Source organism: Convolutriloba macropyga, chromosome 12 (assembly GCF_964194025.1).
Source record: "Convolutriloba macropyga chromosome 12, txConMacr16.3, whole genome shotgun sequence".
Lineage (NCBI taxonomy): Eukaryota > Metazoa > Xenacoelomorpha > Acoela > Convolutidae > Convolutriloba > Convolutriloba macropyga.
In genome coordinates this window covers 28,718,297-28,730,915 of record NC_134479.1, presented here as the reverse complement: position 1 = coordinate 28,730,915, position 12,619 = coordinate 28,718,297, and the positions used below count along the sequence as shown (strand labels likewise).

The 12,619-nt window shown below is 40.4% G+C and overlaps 2 protein-coding genes across 4 annotated transcripts in view; both read left to right on the top strand.

Moving 5' to 3' along the window:
• Positions 1-12,619, top strand: part of LOC142351221 (metal transporter CNNM4-like) — a 520,873-nt gene that overhangs the window by 202,611 nt on the left and 305,643 nt on the right. The window lies entirely within an intron of this gene.
• LOC142351222 (hexokinase-4-like) overlaps positions 1-12,619 on the top strand; it is a 319,567-nt gene that overhangs the window by 202,611 nt on the left and 104,337 nt on the right. The window lies entirely within an intron of this gene.

The following is a 12,619-nucleotide window of genomic DNA, read 5'->3' as shown; positions in this document are numbered from 1 at the left end:
CGGCATGTTTCGGCAAAAGCCGGAGAACGTATGCGGCAATGCGCAAGTACTTTTGATCAGAACTAAACTTATCAAATGGGAATAACGACGGAACGGGAGTTGTCTGTTTTTTAACAGATGTGGCGAGAGAAACTGTATCTTCTATAATGACTGCTTGGTTAACGCCAAGTTTGATGTTATTAATGACGTCTTTGTTCGGCACGAAAGGGAAACTTGAGTTAGTTAAGAAATGTGGACCATTGACCCAACTGCTTAGTTGCAAAACCTCAGCGGACATCCCACGCGTGCCAGCGTCAGCTGGATTATCCTTAGTTGCGACGTGGTTCCATTGGTCAACGCTGGTATACTCCAAAATTTCACAAACGCGGTTTGCAACAGAGATTGGTTGCTTCTCATTAGAGTTAATCCATTGGAGGACTGTCGTGCTATCTGTCCACATGAACACTTGGTTAACAGTTACGTATAGTGCTTGTAAAATTTCTCTTTTCAGTCGAGCGGCAAGTAGAGCTGCTTGTAATTCGAGTTTTGGGACAGTCATTACTTTCATTGGCGCCACGCGCGCTTTCCCCAAAACAAACGCAAGCTCTGTTTTCTCTTGGCCCGTAGGTGTTTTTACTCGGGCTCGCAAGAATGCGACCGCACTGAAAATATCCTGCGAACTGTCACCGAACATATGCAACTCTCTATTATCAAAGGGTCCACTAAAGTAACTTCGAGGAATTTTGATGTTTTCAACCTTTGGTAAGTCCGCACTCCAGACCAAAAATCTTTGAACGATGTCTTGTGGGAGCTCGTCATCCCATTGTTGTCCTGTGACACGCCAGATGTCTTTTAAGAGCAGTCGCGCACCGACGGTAAACGGTGCGACAAGACCAATGGGGTCAAAGACTTTCGAGACAAGACTTAAGACCAAGCGTTGCGTGAGGGACTTCGTGATAGCGCAGCTTGTACCCCGACTCACAACTAAAGTGTCATTAGTGTGATCCCACTTTAACCCTAGCACATGCGATGAATCCTCCTGACATGAAACAATAACCTTGGGCTCAGTAGATTGAGGGGAACCATCAATTCGGTCAGCCAGATTTGGTACATTGCTTACGAACTTTGTAAGCTTGAACCCACCGAGATGGAGAAGATGTACCAATTCCTTCGATCTATTGATGGCTCTCTCGGGAGACTCCACTGAGTCAAGGTAATCGTCCATGTAGAAGTTTTCAAGGACGGCTTTTGCAGCTTCGGGGTAAAACTTGGCATTGTCTCTCGCAGTGCGTTGTAATGCATAGTTAGCGCATGTGGGCGAGTCTTTAGCCCCGAATATATGGCGCGTATATTGATACACTGCAACGTTAGTTGTGGGGTCCTCCCGCCACAGAAAGCGAAGAGATGGTTGATCTGATGGTAATACACCAACCTGTAGAAACATTCCCTCGATGTCGGCAGAGACGGCATATCGATGTTGTCGGAAGCGAAGAAGTACGTAAATAAGGTTTTGGAGCAGATCAGGGCCAGTGAGCAAAGATTTATTCAGTGAGGCGCCATGAAATTTTGCTGCTCCACTGAGCACCCTACGCACCTTACCTGGTTTGTTCGGGTTTAAAACCGGATGATGGGGTAGGTACCACTCTTTATCAGACCGCCTCTCAACCTTGTGAGCGTCCGGAACCTCAATTACATACCCCTTATTTAGATCTTCCTTGATGGTACTAGTATACTTCTCTCTGAGGTCTTCATCCTTGGACAAACGTTTTTCGAGAGATTTTAGTTGCACAAGGGAGGAGAAGTAATTATTTGGGAGCTGGATGTTGTCTGCTGCCCACAGCATTCCGACATCGTATCTCAGGCCATTGTGTATGGTGGTACTCTCAAGAATTTCGTGAGCCCTTGCGTCTGCTGCAGATCTTGAGTCTACCTGCTTGTTTGCTCCGAATGATTCAATGTCGTACCATGATTTTACTTGACTTGCTAGCTAATTGTCCTGTTCGATATTCACTTTAAAGCACGTTGAGGTTAAACACGAACTTGATGGTAACGGACCGCTTAAGACCCAACCTATGGGTAAGCGTACGGCAACGGGTGAACGCTTCTCATCGGCAGAGAAGTATTCTAACGGGCGGATGGCGTGATAGACATCTTGTCCGAGTATCATCTCAATGTCTTTATAGGAATATGTCACGGGATCAAGGACCGCCAATTGTGGGTAAGTCTCTTGCAGGGCCTGTACATTAATTAAGTCTGAGCCGACGTTCAGACTCTCCTTAACGAAAGGATTGACGGTGAATGGTTCGAAATCTTGTTGTTCTCTTGGTTTCACAGTGACTTCAACAACCCTAGTATCAACTACTTCTTCGGTATTAATACCCTTGACAGTTAGCTTTAGTGCTTTACCGTGCAAACCGAGCCTATCTGCGAGACTACCGGCCACCCAAGAGTTACTGCAGGCGGTATCACACAAAACTAAAGCCTTGGTATCTAAACCGGACGAATTGACCAACTGCAATTCAGTCACCTGAAGGAGCCCCTTAACATCAGTAACAGATGACATTGTTGTGGTCTTATCAGGCTGGAGTTGACTAGAATTTGCTTTACTTTGACCTGTGTTGCCTGAAGACTGGATAGTTTTGGGATTTGTTGACTGTTTCGTTGGGAAAACCCTATCTGCTCCATGCAATAGTGAGTTATGCGAACTATTACACCCTTCTGCTCGGCACTTTCTTGGTTGAGGACACTGGCGGAATGTGTGCTTATCACGAAAGCACGAAAAGCAAAGTTTATTATCGGCCACCAACTTAGCTCTCTGGGTTGGGGTCTTTTCTTTGAAAACTCGACACTCCCATTGCCGGTGGTTACCTTTGCATACAATGCACCGAGAGTAATTGTTTGTGAAAGAAGGTGGCATTTGCTTCTTTGTTTCCCTTTGTTGCGAATTCGATGCAAACACTTTTGAGGCTGTTTTGGTCTTGGTTACTGAAGTGCTGTTCTCTTCAGTAGGGCTTGGTTAAGTAGGGAAGCGCTCTTCAAGTCAGCATCATATGATAGTGACTTGAAAACCCCAACGAGGCTGGATATGGCTGCAGAATAGTTAATGATGTTATCACTATTGTGCATTTTAAGAGGCGGAAAGTTGCTTAGTTTATCCAAGTGTGCACTTACGACTGCCTGTGGCTGGCCAAATTTACGTTCCAAAGTCCTTAGTGCATCCTTGTACATTAAACCACAGTAGGCAAACTCGGCGATTGCAATCTTTGCTTTACCGGTGACGAGTGTTTTAAGGTACGTCAATTTAACGTCATCAGTGAGCGGCTGCGAGTCGATCGCGCTTTTGAATTGACCATACCACTAATGCCACTTTAATGGGTCGCCGTTAAACTCTGCAAGTTTCCACTCGGGCAAAGGGTCGTTTCTCTTGCTTGTTATTGCATCAGCTAGTTCCCTAATCAATGACGCATTGTCCGGTATCGGAGGGGCAGGTGCAGACACCTGCGGACCAGTCCAACTCAACGGAGTGGGCCCAACAAAAGGGTATGTTGGCTGAAAAACCGGAGTGGCCAGACCAGGTACAATATTACTTGTAGTTGCAATCGGGTTTTCCTGATATGTGCCGGATGGTGATTGCATATCAATCAAAAGGGGTGAATTTGAATTTGTTTGTTGTGGAAAATTAGTAACTGATGGTGCGATGTGTGTCTGTACATTTGGAGCAACATTATTTACGGTGGTAGCGTCTTGGTTGACTAATGACGGTCTGTGCTGTGGAAAACGCCAATGACTCATATTTGGCACAAAACTTTGGCCGAAAGGGATATTGGGCATATTTGGGACAGGAGCAGCAACGGAACGTACAGCTTTGTGTACTAGGTTATTATTATTCTGGAAAGTGTTGTTGACAAGAGGGGGATTAATCAAAGGGGCGCGTGGGATGGGAGCAGTGAGGTTAGGTGCGAAGACTGGGTTCGGAATGGGAAGGACGTTGGGATGAGTGGGTTCGGAGTTGTGCTGTTGAATGTTCGGACTTGGTGGGGCGCTTGGGTGCAAGGGAACGTTTATTGCGGGGGCTGGATGATTTGTTGTCGGAAAAGGAGGAAGAGTGGCGTTTGGTGCTCGGGGGACAAAATTAATTTGTTGTCGGGGGCATATACGCTGGGCCGAATTATTCTCGGGCAGACTTGATGTTTCAGGTCCCCTGGATTGCGAAATTTGAAGTTGTGCGTTGGAAAAAACTCGGTTGCAATATTCTGATTTTCTTGTGGTGCGAACGTCTGTGGTGGAATGGGCTGTTGAATGGGTGGTGAGGAAGCCCCTGGGGCGTGTACTGAAGGCGGCTGACTATCCGCGGTTCCTTGGTTAGTTATGCTTGGGAGCTCCGTGCCTTGCTGGCCTGTTTGATTCATTTGCGCCCTTAGGTGCGCCTGGTACAACGCCTGTGTGTTAGCAGCAGCCAAAAATTTTTCAGGTGGAGTATAATAGGGGTCGAGTTGCTGCAAGGTCTCATTGCTTAAAATGTAATTGCCTCGACAATTTTTTGGATTAGAATGCCTTGAAATTTCAGTGTTCTGATCTTCCACTGTTTTGCCGTTGTTGTGGCTAGGACATTCTGGAGGGTCAATCATAACCTGTGGTTCACTAGTTTTCTCCTCATTGTGAAAACTTAAAGCAAGTGAGGTGTTGATCCAGTCTTGGACAGCCTTTTCACTTCTCATTGAACTCCTGGCACTTGCAGTTGTTTCAGATTGGCTACCTTTAGAAACGGCGTCCAGCCATTCAAATTCTTGCAGAGTTGCCTCTGCCAACCGTTTCCTGTTGCTTTCCTCCAGTTCATCTAATTCCATTTGCTTCTTCTGTTTAGCAAGGCGAATGGCTGCCTCATTCTGTTTTTCAATTTCTTCGCGCTTCATTTTGGCAATTACGTAATCATGTTTACGCTGACTAGATGTTTTTGACGAGGTCATCAATGAGGGAAGTCTAGAACGAATGGAAGCCCTCGGTTCCTGAAACTCACTCACTTTATCATCAGCAGAGTTGATGTAGTTTCGTGCTGAAGTGAGGATCTTGTCGTTCTTGGTTGTCATTGCCTCTAAGTAAGACTCTAGTGAAGGAACAAGTGCACTTGGATCCTCCGTTTTTCCAGCAAATGCAATCAGGTCCTCATTTTTGTCTACAACGGTCATAAATGCTTCGTTGCACTTTGTTACTAGCTGTTCAACTTTCACTCGCCTACTTTGACTATTTATACAATGAAGGATATCTTCATGTATAGCATGCAATTCAGCTTCACGCTTTGACCTGGCAGAGTACAACTTTTTGACTTTTTGATCAAGACTATTAGACATCACGATGTTATTATTTCCAAATACCAGCAAAACTACCACTGCACACGGTTATCTTTTATAAGCACACTCCAAACAAATCAAACCCACGCAAATTAAACCCAACGGAAAAGACACCAAACACAGCAAACTGTAGACAGTCTGTAAAACAAACCGCCCAAAGATCAGAAAATGTCGTCGAGCACCCAGTGCCCGACAAAAACAGAAGTGGAGCGCTGAACGCTATGCGCTCAACGCAGAGGGAGACTAAAGACACACGGGGAGTCGAGCGAGCAACGCGCGACGAAACGGAGACGTTACGGACGGGAAGTCGAGCGAGCGACGCGCGACGCAACGGAAACGGGACATACGAGAAGTCGAGCGTGCAGTGCGCGACGGAACAGAAATGGGACGTGCGGGAAGGCGAACGAAAATTGCGCAACGCCACGAAACGGGACGGTGGGAAAGAACGGGCGGGAAATGAGTTCGGAGAGAACTATGTTAGCAGACCACAGCAAAAACTCAAGCAAACAACCTAGCCGTAACTCCAGAACAAACTTAAGTCACACCCTAGGAAGAAGGAGAGAGGCTACTGCAAGACAATCTAATATAGTTCATAATGGGTCTATAACGACAAATATAACGACAAATTATTTTACGGCAATGCAGTAGTACACTAAAAGGATGAAAAGGTCGAGAAATTTACTAGCCGTAACTCCAGAATAAACTTAAGTCACATCCTAGCAAAACCCAAACCAAAACAAACAATCAGCATACTAACGGTATTAAACAAACTACAGCAAAATTGAATGAACCACAATAGTGTATTTGTAGACTAAGACAGTTGGAAAAGTCAAGAAACAATCCAGCCGTAACTCGAGAATAAACTTAAGTCACACCTTAGAAGGTAACAAGACCAAACCAACTAGCAATCTTACAGGTACACAAACATAGAGCAGCAAAATCAAAATACTACAACAGGAGGGCTAGTAAATTAGTAAAGTTGAAAAATCAAAGGAAAATCCAGCCGTAACTCGAGAACAAACTTAAGTCACATCCTAGAAAGCTGTAGGATCTAAACAACAAACCAGCATACTAGCATACTCAACATACTGCAGCAAAAACGACAACATACTTCACCGCGTATGACGTAAAAAGTAGACGGAGAAAACGAAGAGCAAAGTTTTGGGAGAGCGACTTTTTGGAGAAAAAAGCAACACGGAGAATTGAAAAGTTAAAGGACGGAAAGGACGCGGACAAAACGGTACATAAACGAGCGACAAGGAATAGCGATTCGATAATTTTTATTTTGTAGGCCAGAGGTTGTGAAAATTTTCACAACTTTTTCTTTATATTGAGTTTCACTCAATTAACGAACATTCTTGTATGAGAAGTTGATTTTTTTGACAACTTTGTCAAAGTTTTATGCTTTTGTCCAATTTTTTCTGTATTTTTTTTGGTCAATTTTTTGCAAATTCTTGATTACGGAACGGTAATCCAGTAAACTGCACACTTTTATGCTCGAAAACACGGTTTATAATTATTCGGTAATAATTTTCTAATTTTTTTTTTGAATTGCCTCACAATTGACCAAAAATTATCAAAATTGGACAATTTAGCATAATTTTCTCTCAAACTTCTTTATATCAGAAGTTATTTTTGATATACCAACCGACTGTATCAATTTTTTCTAATTTTTGGTAAATCTACCAAAAATTTTCAAAATCGATGTAATTTTGTCTCAAAAATTGTTTTTTGTGGCCCCTTTACCAATTTTTTCTACAAAGATTAGTTTAATTCTTTTACACCAATGTCAAAAAAATTCACGGGTTGGGTTTCTTGCCGTCTAAATTTAAATTAAGATAAAATAAATTAGGATATACAAAGGATTTAGAGTTTCTGTCTTACAATTTTTTTGTAGAATGCACGAAATAACAGGGCAATGTTGATTGTAAAACCTCCAACACTGGCAAAAACTTCCAGAACAGCGAAAATAGTTCCAACTCCCAACGTCTGAAGTTAGGGTTCCAACTCCCAACGTCTGCGATAAGGTGCCTATTGTATTGCCTCAAGAAATTTCCACGACATTTGATAGATAGAAACTCAAAACAACCATCTTTGTTGCCATTCTGTTCCTTAAATGTCCATCAATCAATCTAGGTGGAAATTTTCGGTCAGTTTCAAGAAGAAAATTTGGTCCTTTTCTGGTAAATTCTGGAATTGGGGATAAATGTTTCCCAGTTCTTCACTATCTAGATGATTATTTTAGAATAGGCCAATCACGGGGTGGGGTAATGGGGTGGTTTGGGTTTAAATTCAATTCAATTTAGTTGATGTGCAAATAAGACGAGTAAGCGAGAATGCCTTCATTATAAATGAGCGGAGAAGGAAGAGAGTGAATCGTTTTTCTTCGAAAGCTGGCTCGATTCTTGAGCGGCACCAATATTAACTCAGTAAAAAATATATAACTGAAGTTCGGAAAGTTTCAATTCAGCAACGTATAAGTATTGGTCTATACAAAGCAACGTATTAAGCATTAATGTGATCAAGACAACGTATTAGTATTCGTAACGTTCATAGCAACAAGTGAAAGCTTAGACGGCAAGGTTTTTTCGATGCTCTTTTACTGGTTTTTTGTCTGATGTCATTGACGTCAAAATCAGTTCGTATTCAATCGGCAATTGTCTAGAAAACCTAAAAATATTAAGCCGAAAACCAGCTTAATCGATACATAAAATGGTTATATTTACTTAAAATTAGGTTAAATGAACTTTTTCGGAACTTTCTATGTATATTAGAACGTTTTACAAGCATTTAAATTCAAATCTAAATACTCAATTCTGATTGGTTAATATTCTTTCATTTACTACGTAACAATATGAACAAAGCAGTTTATATTAAAGGCTGTTTTGCAAAACGTCGTTTCAATTTTTACAAAATGTTTAAACAGATATATGTTGAACTCTTACACAAGTGTCACAGTTTTGGCGTTGTTTGTTTTGTATGAGCTCGTTTTCTCAACAAATTATCTAAATTATCTAAATTATCTGAGTGTTAGCCATTAATATAATTGAAGCCACTGGCCAGACAAAAGAAACAGAAATGTAACTAGTTTCCTTAGGAAAGCCCCCTTTAGGATCTTAGGATTTTCTGAGTAAGGTTGTCAAATAAAAAATGGTCGAAACTGATCAAGTACCTTCATCATTGGCTCTACTTAAACGGAAAACCATTTTAATGACTTTTCACTTTGTTTTCAGGGTGGTAAGAAAGTTCACTCGAGATCTGATTTTGGAAAAAAAACTGAATTTTTTTGTATCTGTATAAAATATTAACCTGTTTTGTCAAATTATTAAATTATTTACTGATAAATTGCAAAGGCGGACGGATCATTACATTGCAAGACCTGGTAAAAAAACCTTCATGACTTAATTTAGATAACTGATCATTATACATGTCTGCTGATGTCAGTAAAGCTAAGTTTTGTCTATATTTGATTTTGAAAAAATTTTTTGAATTCGTTTAATGTCATTTCCAGTTCATACGACATTTTTGAAAGTCTTTTTAGTGTTGCAATTAAATGGAACTTGGTGAGATTAGGATCAAAACTCGTTATCAATAAGAATTGCAGTCAAATAGAAACTCTAGTAATTTAGGACAGCCGAGTATTAAAAAAAGAAGAATTTCATCCAAGATTATAGAGATGATTCGTTCGTGCAATTTAATTTGATCAGCTCCCTTCGCAAAAAGAGTCAAAGAGTCTTCAATTCTCAACTACGAGCTATTTGTGAAAAGGAAAAAATTTGATAATATTAATTATACATTAATAAAAATCAAATTGACTCACACAAATATAACCCACACAAAATAAAATGCAGCTGATAAGAACTTATAGTGAAACCCTGGGAAACGTTATAACAATTAATTCTATAAGTTTTCTCTTGTCAGAATGATATATCAAATTTTAAGGTGTTTTTCTGTTAATGAAAAACGGTGGCATCTCTAATCAAACATTACAGGTTAACAGGAATCTTTTTATCCAATGCTCCATTTTCATAGGCAAACAAAATTGCCTTAAATTTTAGCTCGAATTAATGATGCCTACCTTTGAAAATTTTAAAAAATTCCCGGCCAATTTCGAAGGACTAATCTGCAAAATCTTGCTAGATTCTGACAGAATTCTGCAAGAAGATTCATGGCGTTGTAAAATTGTCTAAGAAACGTTTGCTAGATACTGAAAGATTATCGTTCAATTTTTGCTGACGCTGAGATCTCACAACAGGCTTAGGAAAACACAGCAGCATAAAAATTGAGATGGGGAAACTCTTTTTTTTTAGTTGTCTATTAGTCATTGTAATGGTCCAAGTTTTAAAAAGCGAACTGCAAAAACAAAATATCCGGACAGATTTTGAGCGAAAGAAACCGTCTGGGTGGTCTAAAATTTTCCTCGTCTCAGCGAATTGAGGAAAAAACCGTTATGTTTGCTCCGCCGACTCGAAGAGTGGAATACAGACTGCTGTCAAGTTTATTGAAGAGATTACAAAGTAAAATTCTTTGTACCCGAGACTTTCATTACAAAACGAAGCTGCTGCCTAAACTACGAAATAAAGTGACTCGATAACGGAGTCTTAGCAACCTGGAAAAGAAGCAGATTGAGAGTTGCTTAGAGCAACTTCGAGCAAAAACGGGGGAATGGTACGACATAATTCAAAACGGGGATCAGCCCAGAAAACTCAAAACAATTTATTAACAGGTACAAGCAATTCACAACCGCCCTCAAAAACTATGCCAAAAACGAAGTGATTTGAATTTGATTTGCAATCAAAAATCAGAAGATTAAAGGTTCTTTAACAGCCTAAATAACTATTGGTTACCATATAACCACGGATCGAAAATTATGTCAAATCAACAAATTAATTCAACTGTTATCTTGTCTGAAGCAGAATCACCAGAAATTGATTCATTGCCGACAGATCAAAATTGTTTCTCTCAGAAGGAAATCACAACACAAGCCACCCGACAGTGAACACCGATACACGAAAGGGACGTACTAATAATCATGATATATAGGACGTTTCGGAAATATTCTCAGCGAAACAAAAAATTGGTGGAAAAAGACCGATTTCAAAAATGAATTCTAAACAAAATTGAAACTCAAAAGAAAACATTTTGATGGAAAGAAAACTGAGCTCCAAATGCAGAGGAAACAATTGGAGATGCGGAATTAGTTTCGAGAAAGGGAGCGAGAGCTAGAACTCAAATTACAAATCAAAACATTGGAGAACGATGAAATAACTTCTCATCCAGCGAACACTCGTGACAAGTCGCCTTTCAAATGGATCCCAAAAAGAGAGATGTCACGGTGGTGTGGGCTAGTATAATGAGGGAAACACAAACATCATTTCGAGCAACAATCCGATTTAATATCAGCCCTGAACAGAATGAAGATAGGAATTATTCAAGATATCTGAACACTCGGGATCGTTAATCAAGTGTTGAAGACAGAGATGTTTTGCGCAAAGAAGGTATGCGGAAAAACATTGGACACTCAAGCAGTAGCAGTTTGCCAAAGTTGAAGTTGAATAGTTTTGACGGATGGTCTAGCATGTCTATCGCAACAGTGGATAAACGAAGGATTCCAGATTCAGAGAAAACGAGCCAATTAAAAACGCTACTAACAGGCACAGGAACATCCATAATCTCGGGAGTGGTATTTTTTGGATAACTTCACAGCGCTGCCTGTTTTATAATAGAACGAAATTTCAAAAGACCGCATGTAATTAAAGATGCGCAGCTCGAGAGCCTACGAAAAGGAAGCCTACGACAAGTGAAGCCCCTTGACTGAGCAATTTCGATTCAGTTTTTTGTTATTGTCTCTAACTTGAACATGCTCAAAGAGTACATGCAAATTGGCGATCTGCAATCAAGTGCAACGTTGAATATGGCAGTTGATGAGCTACCAAAGATAAAAAAAACAGAAATGGTGATGCTATGTTGATGACGAGGAGGAGGACTGGCCTGATATAATGATGATTGAAAAATGGCAGCTAAGAATAAAATTCGCGCATAAAAGATACTAAGCGTTTAAAGGTAAGCGCAAAGAAGAAAACATGCGCAATACAAAAGGAGAAAAACGATTCTTGAAGACATCAAGTTTCAGTGAGAGTTCCAACGCAAAAGCAACGAAGCCAACGCAAAGCGATCAATGTTTGCTTGCTGATGGCTCCCATCAAATTTGGATCTGTCCATTATTCAAGAACATGAATGTTAACGATCGATATGTATCAATGAGGAAGCAACGTTTACGCTTTGGATGTTTGCGAAAAGGACATGCAATAAAAAATTAAAAAGTCAATTCGAGCAGTATAAATGAATAATCAAAAAGCACGACCAATTCCTACCTTCAGGAAACCACATAGACGAGGGCTGTCACGCAGTCAATGTAAGCACTGCAACAATAAATCAAACTAACGAAGTTAAAATCATTCTTCATATAGCTCCGGTCTCAATCTAGAGAAGACGCAATTGAATAAACACGTATGTTTTCCTTGATAGTGGTTCAACGGTATCATTCATCAATCAAAGTGTTCAAGAGAAGTAAGTCGGAGGCACCGAGATAATGCTTAATATAGCCGGCATACAGGAAACAAAGAATCTGAAGACCGAAAAAGTTCTTCTAAAAATAAAAGTAGAGCATTCAAAGGTGCACTCGCTGGAGGTGTTTGTACATCCGTCAATATCACCGGGAAATAAAAACTATGATTAGAACATACTGAATCAAAGTTTCAATTTCAACCACTTGAGTGTACTTCCAAACAGAAGTTTTAATTTTGATGGAAATTGGAATCATTCTAGGTCAAGATGCCTAAGAACTACAAAAGCCATTAGATTACAAAATAGGAGCACGAAGTGAACCTGTCGCTGTCCTGACGGAATAAGGATGAGTAGTCAGTAGACCCATAAAGAACAAGAGAAGAAAAAATATTTGTCATTTTGCATGCACAGTAGACGTGAAAATCACAGAAAATTTTCAATCCTGGTGGGACATCGAAACCTATGCTTCCGAATTCAACGTCGAAAAGCTCAGAAGTATCCTTGGTAAAGATCCTCAGAAGTGATTCGTGAAGATCCTCGGTAAACCGGAAATCAAAGCGACTTTCGGGAAGGAGTGGTATTTACCACATCATCCTGCAGTGAAACTACAAGTCAGTTATAGTGTGCCGTGTTTACAACGATGCAGCAAAATACAAGGATTATGCCTAAATGACAAGTTGTTAGCCGGACCCGATCTACTACACGGATTGATTGGAACAAAATTC